This window comes from Pelophylax lessonae, assembly GCF_965119305.1.
Source record: "Pelophylax lessonae genome assembly, chromosome: 12".
NCBI classification, from domain to species: Eukaryota; Metazoa; Chordata; class Amphibia; order Anura; family Ranidae; genus Pelophylax; species Pelophylax lessonae.
This window is the reverse complement of record NC_138779.1, coordinates 154850457-154864163: the sequence shown is the minus strand read 5'-3', so window position 1 is coordinate 154864163 and position 13707 is coordinate 154850457. Positions and strand designations below refer to the sequence as shown.

General features: G+C 41.4%; 1 protein-coding gene across 1 annotated transcript in view; it reads left to right on the top strand.

Moving 5' to 3' along the window:
* The window catches only part of SLC17A7 (solute carrier family 17 member 7), a 349008-nt gene that overhangs the window by 70612 nt on the left and 264689 nt on the right, over positions 1–13707 (top strand). The window lies entirely within an intron of this gene.

The window sequence follows — 13707 nt, the reverse complement described above, 5'->3', positions numbered from 1 at the left end:
AAGGTTAAAGGCTTGATAAATCCCCACTTTATCTGTAACAGGCTTATTTATCGCAGTGTGCAGATTATGATATAATCAGAATGCCATTAGGTTTCTTAAAAAGAGAGGACTTACCCAGTATCAGCGATAATAAAATGTGGCCTTTCTCTCCTGAGGATTGAAGATGTTTAGACCTGTGCAGGGTACTTGGCTTAAATCTGTTCATCTCTTCCTGTGTCCCACCTAACCCTGAAGGGCTTACAGCTGTGCATGCTAGAGCTGATTACTTAGAGCCTGTCTATCCCACTACATAATTTCAAAGGCTAAAAAAAACCCACTCTATAACCAACAGGCCTATTTATTGCTGTGCATCATACTGTTTTGAGCCCCCATAGGGGTCTTTGAGACACATAGATGTGCATTAAATTTAAGTATTTTGTCCCACTACATAAGGTTAAAGGCTTGATAAGTCCCCACTCTATCTCCAATGGGCTTATTTATTGCAGTATGCGGATTAAAGTATGTGGCACAGCTGATGTAATCAGAATGCCATGGGATTCTAAAAAGTATCAGTGAGCATAAAATGTGGCCTGTCTCTCCTGAGGTTAGAATATGTTTAAACCTGTGCAGGGTACTTGGCTTAAATCTGTTAACCTCTTCCTGTGTCCCACCCTAAAGGGCTTACAGCTGTGCATGCTGGAGCTGATTACTTGGAGCCTGTCCAGAAATGGCCCTCTGAGCCTCGCACTTGCTACGCCTCCACACCACACATGCGCGATAGACCTCTTTGTGCCGGCACGCGCACACGTCCCACCGACACGGGCGCACTCCCACGGAGGTCACGCGGACCACCTGATGGAGGGTGTTTTAACAGGGAGAGGAGTTGGAAATGGGTCAGCACTGACCCACCTCAACCCAGCATTGCCACGGATGAAAATCTGAGCATGTTACCGTGCCGGGTAGACAAGATAATGGGCCTGGGCGTATATTTATATATTTGCAACATGTATTGCACATAAAATACCAAAGATTCATAACATGCATGTGGCAGATCTTCTGAGATATTGTGTACAAGTAATAACAGCGTTGTCAAATCACATCAAACTATACATATTTATATTCTACCTAAAGACATTCTATATGAGAAAAGAGTATACATTGCGAGAACAAATGAATTGGCCCCTAACAAGAAAAGTTAAGCAATGAGTACAGTTAATGCTTCAATCTTAGGTTCTTTGGTTTAAGCATTGCAGAAAAATTAAATGTATGGCAGATACAAGGAGAAACAGATATTTTGGAAATTGATGCTCCATTGCATTATTTCTCCATTCCTCCTGATGAAAATCCCTCCAGGAATGGTTTAAAGCAGACTGCCTCATTAAGCCCTGGGGGTTGGGTAGCCCTTAAATTATGAATCCACCTAAGCCCCATCTAGAGGAGAACTTTGTTCCAGTCGCCTCCCTTGGGTTTTGGGTGGATTTGATCTAAAATCAAAAATGTTATCCTTGGAAATTTCCTATTATGCACAATGATAGTATGGGGGCCCAAAGGCAAATCGGGGTCACAAGTCTGCATGCTCCTGATATGTCTATAGGCTCTTTTCCAAAACTCCAGTTTTGTTTTGCCAATGTAGAAACATCCACAGTCGCAGACAAGCATGTATACGACTCCCAGAGTTCTACAATTGGCAAAATGCTTGGGCTTAAAAGTCTGCCCATTGGGTAGAACATATTTTTTCTTAGTATACAGGTACTTAAAATATTTACAGGAACCACACATAAATGTTCCCTTATATTTGCATGGGTCGCCTAAAGAGTCCCCCTTAAATTCGCTTCTAACAAGTCTGTCCCTAATTGATGTTGCTTTTCTAAAAGTGAATTGTGCGATTTCTGGAATAAACTGGCCCTGGGGATGCATCCATGGTAAGATAATGCCAGTGTTTTTGAATAATTTTTCTTATTTGTGTGTGTTAATTAGAGAACCTGGTAATTATCCTCAATGAGTTTTCTGTATTCTTAGGTTTAGTTGAATAAAGAAGATCATGTCTAGTACTCAGTCGTGCTCGATTGAATGCCTTCTTTAGGGATGTTTTGGAGTTTCCCTTCTGGAGCAGTGTGTCCCTGAGTCCATCAACCTCAGTTTGTTTTGAATGGTTTGTCATCCAAACAGTTATGTATGATTCTCAAATGTTGACTGTAAGGAACTGAATTTACTAAAGGTTTCGCAAGAAAGCTTGAAGCGTGTAATATAGTATGGTTTTTCTGTACAGGCTGCTGCAGAGGGCATTGTCCTCCCCTCTATGCACCTAAACATCTACAAATTGCACTCTGTTCAGATCAAGTGTCATGGTGTAGGATAAATGTAATTCATTTTTATTCATCCTCTCTATACGTTGGAACAATAGGTCCAAATGTCCATCCCAAATGACAAAGATATAATCAATGTACCTGCGCCATAGGAGGATATTGTCAGTGTACATCAACAGAGCCTCGTAAGTCAGGAACATTTGTTCCCACTCCCCCAGGTACAGGTTGGCATTCGATGGAGCACAGCATGTCCCCATCGCGACCCCCTGCACCGGAAGGTAGTGGGATCCATTAAAGGTGAATATATTGTGAGGGAGGATGAAATCCAACAGTGACAGGATGAACTCATTGTAGGCCCAATCCTTTTTACCCCCTTGGAACACAATGTGTCTGATAGCCGCTAATCCTTTGTTGTGAGCAGAGTTGTATAAAGTACTCGAAACCCATACTTGAGAAAAAGTACAAGTGCTCGATCAAAAAGTGACTTGAGTAGAAGTGGAAGTGCTCGATCAAAAAGTGACTTGAGTAGAAGTACTAAAGTATTCAACATTTTTTGTACTTAAGTATTGCAAGTAGTTTTTTAAAAAATTTTGCTACTCAAGTACTGAAAGTAAAAGTACCAGTAGTTTTGAAAAAAAAATGCTACTCAAGTACTGAAAGTAAACGTACAAGTACTGTGTAATGTAGTTATTAAAGAAAGAAGTCAAAAGTTTGAACATCATATTGTTTTTTATTATTTCAAATGCAGCTTTTATTTATGCATACAGTAGCATTTATTTTCGTATGCGCTGATAATACACATGTTTTGAGCTTCATGAAACCTGCCATCTACTGTTCTGGCAGTGGTAATTTTTATAATAGAAACGAGTAACTATGCAGCACAAAAAAAAATATCGGAGTAGAAGTATTGAAATTATCGAAAAAATGTAGTGAAGTAAAAGTGGAAGTAGGAGAAAAAAATTCTACTCTAGGAAAGTACAGATACCACCTTTCGGTACTTAAGTACAGTAGTGAAGTAGTTCTACTTAGTTACTATACATCTCTGGTTGTGAGGGATAGAGCTGTAAAATATTTCTACATCTATTGTGACTAGATATGCATTTTCAGGGATACAGAGATTATCTATGATTTGAAGAAAGTGTATGGTATCACAAACATAAGGCGGTAGACATACTACATGTGGTCTTAAATGCTCGTCAACTAATTTACTAGCATTTTCGATTAGAGCTCCTCTGCCAGAAATAATGGGTCCTCCCTCTGTGGATTTGAGGCATTTTTGTGAATTTTTGGCAACACATAAAATGTTGGAATTATTGGAAATTGTGTCCTGATGAAGTCCCAAGTGGTTTTCACAATAGTCCCATTCAATTACGCTAGGTTTACCAACTTGTAATATTCTTTGTAAAACGTGTCCACTATGTTGGCAGTAATTCACCGATACCACTCATGGTTTTTAAGTATTTTATTACACATCATCAACATACTTGTTATCCATCAGGACAATATTTCCCCCTTTATCAAATGGCTTAATGGTAATTGAGCAGTTCTCAGAAAGTTGTCATAGAGCTTGATTTCCTATTTTGTTCATTTTTGGGACTGTAGGGGGATATATCCATAACTTATATATCTATTTGCCCATTGATTTTAAGAAAGAAACAACATTTGAGTTTAAATTAGGGGCTGGAAACGTATCCAATTTATTTTTAGTTTCAGACTCCGGGCTCTTAGAAGTAAGAGTTGGGAGAGATCCACTTGGTCTATCCAATCAGTTGGATCGCTTTCCTTAAGTAGTGAGGTCAGCTGTTCCAATGTCTTGCTTTCCTTTGGGGAGATACCTCCTTCACTGCCCTGTTTCTTGTACAGCGCTCTGAAGGTAAGTTTTCTCGCAAAAAGTTGTAGGTCTTTAGTCAGTTCAAATTTGTCCACGTTGTTATTGGGACAAAAGCTGAGGCCTTTTTTGAGTATTTGGGTCTCTTTCACTTGCATGTGAAGAAAGGTTGATTATGTCTAAAACTGTGGCAATGGTTGGTCTGTGGGGCGTTGCTAGGTGGGAAAAAGACTAGGGGCTTCAGCCCCGAAGGTAAATTTGATAACCACTCCCACATTTTAAAGTAGGTCCCGCCCAAGCTCCACCCAATGCCCCCTGAAGTGTCCAATCTGCTGCAATTTCGCAGTCCGCTATAAGTCGCTGATCACCACCATTACTAGTAATAAAAAATAAAATAAATAAACATACCATAAATCTATCCCCTAGTTTGTAGACGTGATAACTTTTGCGCAAACCAATCAATATACGCTTATTTGGATTTTTTTAATAAAAAAATCTAGCAGAATACATTTTTCCCTAAATTGATGAAGACATTTTATCATTTTTTATTGGATATGTTTTATAGCAGAAAGTAAAAAAAATATTGTTGTTTTTTTTTTCAAATTTGTTGTTTTTTTTTGTTTCTAGTGTAAAAAATAACAACCGTAGAGGTGATCAAATACCACCAAAAGAATTGTATGTATGAAAATGTATTTGTGGGAAAAAAGGGCATACATAATTTAAGTATATGCAGTCCTGTCATTTAGAAAATGTAATTCCTAATCTTTTTTACTCCTAGTTGAATTCTTAGTGTTCTTTGTTGTTTTTTCTCACGAACCGAGCATAGCAAAGATTTTTGACCAATTTTCATTTCCAGGAAAAGTTAAATGGATGTACCAAAAATTGGACCAAAAACTGAATAGAGTAATAAGGAAGAGTTCACAACATTTTATGTGCAATTATGTTTTACAGAGCTAAATCTATAAGCACTGGCCACTCTATTAAAATAGATTTTACATTAGGAGGACAGAGTGATCATTATAGAACATTTCACTGAATAAACAAATGGTTTTTGTGCTTGTTTGCTCAGCAAGCAACATTGATTACTAGGGCAAAAAAATCTGGAACATGCATTAACACATGGCAACAAGCCAATCCTCTCCTGATCCTCTGACTGCTCCCAATTGATCATTGGCCAGACAAAGCATGATACATACCATAAGCTGAGGTGCATCCAAGTTCAGGTGCATGCAGCTGGCCAGGTGCTGGCAGGTGGAGTCAGTGGAGTGGACAGCTCCTTGAGTCTGACCCAGCCTGTCCCTTCCCTTGGCTCTGAGCTGGGCTGTGCTGCCGCTCGGAGAAGAGGGAGGTGGGTGGAGCCAATTCTAGGTGCAGAGGAGGAATTTGAAATCCTGCTATGCTCTGAATGCTGGGAGCCTGGGACCTCGCTCTCCTGCTGTCACGTGATGACCCTGACATCACTGGTTGCTAGACGCCAGGTGATACTAGCAACCAGTGTGGCGGCAGCGGCGGGCCAGGCAGTAGAGAACCAGCGGAGAGGAGGAGGATCATATTGGACTCGGGACTAATAATAATGAACAATCAACATGAAACCCGGGGCTTTTTAGGAGCCCACTCAGGGCTATAAAGGTAAAAAATGGTGCAGCGCTAAAATGTTAAAACCAATAAACAGTAACAATGTCCATAATGATCTGGGAATGTTCATAAATCCAAAGCCAGGCTTGAGGTTAAGGTGACCCGTGTATAGAAGTAGACAAAACACCAAACATGCGTGATTCCACCACCACAGTTAATGCCAGCCTCTCACCTCCATGCACTGACCACAAGGGCCATTGCGCTTTAACATAGACTCTGGTGAACTTCTCCTGTCCCAGTCTTAAGATCATGGAAACCACAGCCCCTCAGCAGGTCAGCATAAAGATTCCACATGAAAGGATAACAAAGGACATCTAGTGCTCTCCGTTTAAAATTGGATACATTTATTCAAAGTAAAAACTGGTTACTCACAAACATAGCACTATTCCTAGTGCATCGGGAACAGCATGTCAAACATCTGATCGATGTGCTCGAACGTGCGGTCCTCTCAGAGCGTAGCGGGTGATGTCACAGCTCCTCCCCCGTAAGTGTTGCGTCAGTGGGCGTTGACTTCTTCAGCAGGGGTACGGAGCGGGCGGCACCCGCACGCCTTAAATAGATGCCTAGCAACCGGACGCTAATACTACTGCGGCAGAGTGGTTCGTTATCGTCCAGCCACGTAGTATTAACGTGACTGGACACTCCCCCTTCTGGGCGGCGCTTGCGCGCTGCCGGAGGCTCGCTCCAGCTGTTTTCATTCACAGCGGGAGTCGGGCCAGGGGAGGAGCAGCGGCGATCGCCGCTGCTCTTACCCGATCGTCGGGGATCGAGTCTGGAGATCCGCCCGCTGTGTGTAAACACAGCGGGCGGATCTCCATAGTGACAGGGAGTGACAGATCGGACTGTTCAGCATAGCTGGACATCCGATCTGTCCATGACTCACATAGTCACCTCCCCCCCTACACGTCAGTAAGCACCAGGCATACATTAACCCCTCCCTCTCCAATAAAATTAACCCCTTCCCTGCCAGTGTCATTTTTACAGTAACAGTGCATATTTATAGCACTGATTACTGCAGTAATGTCACTGGTACCCCCAAAAGTGTCAAAAATGTCAGTCAAGGGTCCGGTCTGTCCGCCGCAATGTCGCAGTCCCGCAAAAAAAATCGCAGATCGCCGCCATTACGCGTTAAAAAAAAAACACCAAAAATGACAGAAATCTTTCCCTTTGTTAGTAAACGCAATAACTTTTGCGCAAACCAATCAAAATACGCTTATTGCGATTTTTTTTAGCAAACATATGTAGCATAAAACAAATTGGCCAAAAATTTTTAAAAAAATTGGTTTTTACATCTTTTTTGGGGGGAATTTCATATAAAAAAATGTTAAAAATATTGTTATTTTTTCAAAATAAACGCTCTTTTTTTGTTTATAGCGCAAAAAGTAAAAATCGCACAGGTGATCAAATACCACCAAAAGAAAGCTCTGTTTGTGGGAAAAAAAGGACGTAAATTTAGTTTGGGTACGGCGTCGCACGACCGCGCAATTGTCAGTTGAAGTCGCACAGCGCCGAATCGCAAAAAGTGGCCTGGACGGAAGACAGCAAAATCCTCCGGTGGTAAAGTGGTTAAATATACATCAGAAATTAAAACATATACATGTTAAAAAACAAACAAAATCAAAATAAACCACATCCATTATCTATTAGAAATAAAACGATTTAAAACAAACTCAATATTAAGCCCGCCAGGTACTAAAACTTTAGTCTGAAAAATCCAGAATGATTCCCTGCGGCTTAATTGCCTCACAAAATTGCCTCCTCTCCAGTGACGTGTGGTTTTCTCAATGCCCCAAAACTTCAAACCCGTAGGGTCACACTGATGGTATTTTTTGAAGTGTTTGGGGACATTATGCTTATCTTTACCTTTCCGGATTCTATTCATGTGATCTCCTACTCTTACATGTAAGGCCCTTGTGGTCCTGCCCACATACTGGTAACCACACTTACATTCAAGCATGTACACAACCCCTTTTGTTTCACATGTGATGAAATCTTTGAGGATGTGCACCTCTTGTGTAGCTGTGGCCACGAATTCGTTCCTTCGCTTAATATTACCTTTAGAGGTCTTACAGGCCGCACACTTGCCGCAGGCATAGAATCCCTTTAAGGAGGGAAAGAGCGCATTACCAGATTTGACAGGTGGGTCAACCACTCCGGGGGCTAGCCGGTCTCTGAGTGTGGGTGCCCTCCGATACACAAACCTCGGCTTAGCCGGGAGTGCAGGGCCCAATATCCTGTCATGCTGTAGGATAGGCCAATACTTGGCCACAATTTTTTCAAACTTTCTGTACTGGATATTGTAATCCAGCACAAAGCAAAATTCATTACTGGAGGTAGTTTTTCTAGAAAACACTAGTGTAGTTTCCCTTGCGGTGGTGCTCTAGAACTCTAGAAAGTTCTCTCTCAATATGTTCAGGGTCATACCCTTTTTCCAGAAATCTTGATGCCAATTTTTTACATTGGGACTGGAAATCCTCTTCCAAGGAGCAGTTCCTTTTCATCCTCAGGAACTGCCCTCTTGGGATATTATACAACCACAGGTTATGGTGGCAACTGCCTGTGGGTATATAAGAATTTCTATCGGTCGGCTTGAAGTATGTTCGAGTTTTCAAGCTACCATCTTTTTTAAAAATCTCCAAGTCAAGGAAAACAATACTCTCAGTATTTATATTCCATGTCAACTCAATATTCCGAGTGTTGGAATTGAGTCGATCCATGAAATGTTGTAAACTGGTCATGTCCCCTTTCCATATCAGCAGAAGGTCATCGATAAAACGACGGTAGCAGCTCAGCTGGGGAGGACGGTTTGTAAAGATGACCTCTTCCTCCCAGTGTGACATAAACAAGTTAGCCACACTGGGGGCAAACCGTCCCCCCATCGCCACTCCTTTTACTTGTAGGAAATATTTCTTGTTGTACCAAAAATAGTTCTTTAGCAGACAGAAATCTAAACACTCTACCAAAAATCTCCGATGTTTCAATGGCAAATCTGACTTATTTAGTGCCCATTTTACTGAACTCAGAGCATCTTCATGGTTGATGATCGTGTAAAGCGACCCCACATCAGCAGTCACCAGGATGCAATCTGAAATCTCTGTTAAGTCGTCCAGAAGGGTTATGGCATGTTTTGTATCCCTAAGGTATGCATATGTTTCACACACCAAGGGCTGCAAGTAATGGTTGATGTATTGACCGAGCCTTGCTGTTACTGACTCGATGCCATTTACGATCGGTCGACCTGGGGGGCAAGTCTGATGCTTATGGATTTTAGGGAGAAAATAAATTATAGGGGTCCTACAAAACAAAGGGTTAAGGTACTGAGCCTCCTTTGAGCTCAAAATCCCTCGTTTCTCTCCTCTGTCAATCAAACCCCCAAGTTCTTTCTTGAACTTGATCATCGGATTTCCAGGAAGAGGGGAATAAGTGTCCCTATCGCTCAACAATCTCTGCATCTCTTGGCGATAGTAATTGCCACTCATCACAACCAACCCTCCTCCCTTGTCCGCTGGGCTAATTACAAGGTCTTTTCTCCCTTCCAATAGCCGAATGCCTTTTTTAATTTGCTGTGGATCACTGGCTTTTCTCACCTTAAGTGAGTCAAGATCCCTACTTACCATACTTCTAAACACCTCAATATTTTTATTATCCACATTAGGAGGGTTAAACACCGATTTATTTCTTAATTTAGAATGGTGTGAGACTTCTACCTCCTCCCTTACTGGTTGTGGGTTTGCCAAAAAGTGTTTCTTAATGCTTAAGGTTCTGGTAAACTTCTGGAGATTTATGTAGGTGTCGAATTTATTGAGATTTTTCGTTGGTGCAAATTTGAGCCCTTTGTCAAGTACTCGAATTTCATCAACTGTGAGAGTGACACCGCTGAGATTAAAAATCCCAGTGCCTATCGGGATTTTGGCTTTTTGTATCCTTCGGCCTCCTCTACTTCCTCTTTTTTTCTTTTCTTTTTGTTTTCCGTTCCCCTTCCTGCTGGGTTCGGCTGGTGCTGAGGAGGGTAATAGGGTCTTACTCCTAATGGGGTTGATGGGCCCGGTTGAGGGTCCCTCCAAGGGGTCCTCTGAGACCCTAAAAAATGGGGGTCCTCACCCTGGTTTTGGAGTGGTTGAAACCTATTTTCGGTCTGTATAGGTCGGTTTCCCGATGGGACACCACCTCTTTGACCTCTATTACCTCTTGGGCCCGTTGGATAGCCCCTGTTTTGGTAGGGTACAGTCTGCCATTGATAACCGGACTGATAGTGATTATTCTCACTCCAATTATCTCTAGAGGCAGATTGGTGATTTAGTTTCTGACCCCTTCCTTTTCCCCTTCCTCTCCCTCTTTTACCCCCACGGCCTCTTCCTCTCAGTGGGGGGCCATCTCCCAAAGAGAATCTCGGTTGAGGTGTTCCGTAACTAGATGGAGAGTCATCCTCTATATCTATAGAGTCTGGGATTACTTCAGGGGTGACTGTGGGGACAAGAGAAACTTGCCACCTGTAAATTATATTATTTCCAAAATCCTCTGAATCTCTTAGAAATTTTTTCTTTTTCTTGTCTTGAGCTTCCTTATCCCACTTGATAAGTTTGTTTTTGAGCTCTTCAGACAATTTCAAAAATTCTGGCTTATCTTTTTCTTTTTCTATAGCGGTTTTGATAACCTCTATTTGGGTCTCTAGAGCTTTCATTCTTCTCTGTTTCCGTGTTAACAGAAAAGTGAGAAGCTCCAAACCCTTTTTCGTAAAGAACTCACTCCATTCAGTATTTGATTCGTCATCTAATAATCCATCATTAGGAGGGACATCCCAGCGCAATCGCCGTGGGATGATCTTAGATGATATATACTGTTGGAATGATACTATATCCCACCATGTTTTAATTTTCTTTTCAAATAGGTGACCTAACTTTTTGAAATGGTGGGAAAGGTCACTTGGTTCTTTAGATGAAGCATTACGTGTGAATACGTTATCAAGTATAACCTCACGCTCTTCAATAAAAAGAAAAACATCCACTCGGGGCTATAGCCCCAGTCAGCCCCCCCTGTCTGTCTGTCAGTGTGACTGGCGGTGTCCTTGTTTAAGTGTCTATGTGATGGGTTGTGTGTATCATGGCTGCATATATACACTGGGTGCTAATCATATCCTTAGGTGAAGTGGCCCCTCTCCTGAGATGTTGTTTTTAAATGCTGACATTGAAATGTCATATACATCAATGGAATCTATGTAAGTTTAACCCAAGACTGCAATGATCAAAGAATAATTCTGCAATATTGTACAAACATGCGATTAGTTTACTTATATTTTGTAAAAGGTTAATGCCAACCACACTCCTGAAGAAGGAGCTGTGAAAGCCCCGAAAACGCATTGGGTGGAGGATGTCAATCCTTTTTTGTCTATCAACATTGGTGTAATATGTATAGGCATTCCATGTACAACCATGTCCTTATAGCATTGGTGTTTTTATGCTAACATAATAAAATTGATTTTTATTCACATAATTTAGTACTTAGTGCCTTCAAAGTCCCACCCTAAGGGGACATTTGTTTATGGCTTATCTATTAGGGATGTGGCACATCTAAGGAGGTACCTCTTCTTCTCTGATGTTCTTTTGAAAAATAGCAGACATATTGGCTGGATCACTAGATAAAAATAGAAGAAAGAAAGCCTAAAAAAAATAAAACGAATACAGCCATCACATCTAAGAATTGGTAAGCCTCAATATCATAAACATTTGCTTTTGGGTTTATTACTGCTTTATTTGGTAAGCTTTTCTTCTAAACTATCCTTAAACCATAAGGAATGCTAGGCATTGGCTGTGCAACAGGCTTTATGTGGGGACAAATGTAAATCTCTAACTGAAAATCCAATTTCCAATCCTAGAGAAATAATAAATTCTTCTTTCAAATTCAGGATACAATTGGGCAATGTATTTATCTCTTCAGTGCCTTCATTAGGCCATTCCTAAATACCACTAATTTTGTAGCTGCATTTCTCATTTACAACAAGATCACAAGGGACTAACCCCTTGTTTTTACGAAGCTACAGTATATCTGGGTATGTGTACAGTGTATCTGGGTATCTTCGGATAAGAGTGCTTCATGATTCAGAAATATTATGGCAAACAGCTGCAAAAAGACCTATAGTTCCACACATTGGGGAAATCATAAGCAGTGTCTAAGAATTCCAACTTGCCTCCACACAACAAATGTCGGTGGCAGTGACAGAATTGTGTACGTTATAGACAGGTACATTAATCTGGGGTATACACTGAGTGTGTAGTCGCACTAAGACCGGAGCATCTATACGGACACTCCACCCTCAGTGCAACTGTGCTTTCTGCTGCCTGTACCTTTGTACCTGAGGGGTGGCACTTGATGGGGATCCACAGACACTAGTTCTCCATCAGGTTCACTCCCCTTGTGATTTACAGCAGGCAGTTCCTTGGCCAACATCTACCCAGGAGGATGGCTGCAAATTTCTTGCTAAATATAGGAAAACTGGACTGGCCTGTAAGAGAGCTGGTTTAATGTCTTCCCAGATATCTCTAACAGCAGACCTAGAAACACCATGAGACCATAAAATACAAATAGAACGTAATAATGCTCTATGTCATTTTAAATCCTAAAATGTTTATTTATGCTACTCATAAGCCATGTATTTTACTTAGTAAAAATTTGTAATTTTTATCTGGAACTTTGCCATCATCTAAGATGAAGAGCATCTGAAATCATACAACGCTTCTTCCAACTATTTACTGACAAGTGCTGACAAGATGCAAATATTAAAATAGTAAATTGTTTTTCTATCCAATTTACAGAATTAAAAACATATCAAAAGAGCAACTTTGCTCAACAGGTGATACTAGTCAGTTAACTTTTATGCTTTTTTCAGCAATGATGTAACTGTGCTAGTCAGCAAAACCATTCAGGTGAACTTAAAGCTGAAATAGGGAAGCTCCACCTGTTTTCACCCTCCCCCCCTTCACTACCACATTTGGCACTTTTTTATGGGGGGGGGGGGGCAGGTACCTGGTTTTAAAAAGGTGCCCACTCCACACTTCTGGATCAGATCGCTGCGGTTAACTGAGCTGGAAGTTCGGCCCCCCTTTCTTCCCCTGCAGTCTTCTGATACACATCAAAGGTCCCAGATGACTACGGGACCATTCACAAGATGAAGTGTGACTCGCACATGCACAGTAAGAAACTGGCTGTGAAACCGCAAGACTTCACTTCCTGTTTCCCTTTTTTCAGATGCCGGCGCCTGCACCCGAAGCCGATTGAATAATTGGCTCGGATGAGGACATTGCTGGATCCAGGGGCAAGTAAGTGTCCTTATACTTTCGCCTTCCTCTGGATCAACTGCAGGTATTGGATTATGTATATGGGATTATATGGTTGGGTTTTCTTGTTTTTTGTTTTATACTGGTTGAGCCAGATGGACAGGGGAAATCTTCAATCAATACTTCAAAAAGAAAAAAAAGAGTTTACTATTTTTTCATTTCAATAGTTTTTTATTAGAATTTTCCAACATACAACAAATATATTCTGTCACTATATACAAAGATCAGAACATACAAACATGGTGAATAATAGCATATACCTTAAATTGAACAGGGTACCTCAAGTCACCAGTAGAGCGTAAGGAGGGACTCCAAGATTACACCAAGATCCTATGGCTAGGGCGCCAATCAAGGCCGAGGAGGGACACGCCACAAGGCCCGGCACCCCACTGGGAGCATACTGTGCCTAGACCCACCCCGGCCTGCCCCCCCCCCCCCCAAATAACTCGATTTTATACATAGCTACATTGGTGTAGCTTGGACCAATGTAACTATGTATATACCACACAACGCCATACCTGGAAGCTGGATCCTGTGTCAAGCAGCTGCCCTGCTGCATTCTGAACACAGGGGGGGTGGCCATTTGGCATGGGCAGAATTATTTGCATCTTCTGAATAAATACAAAGC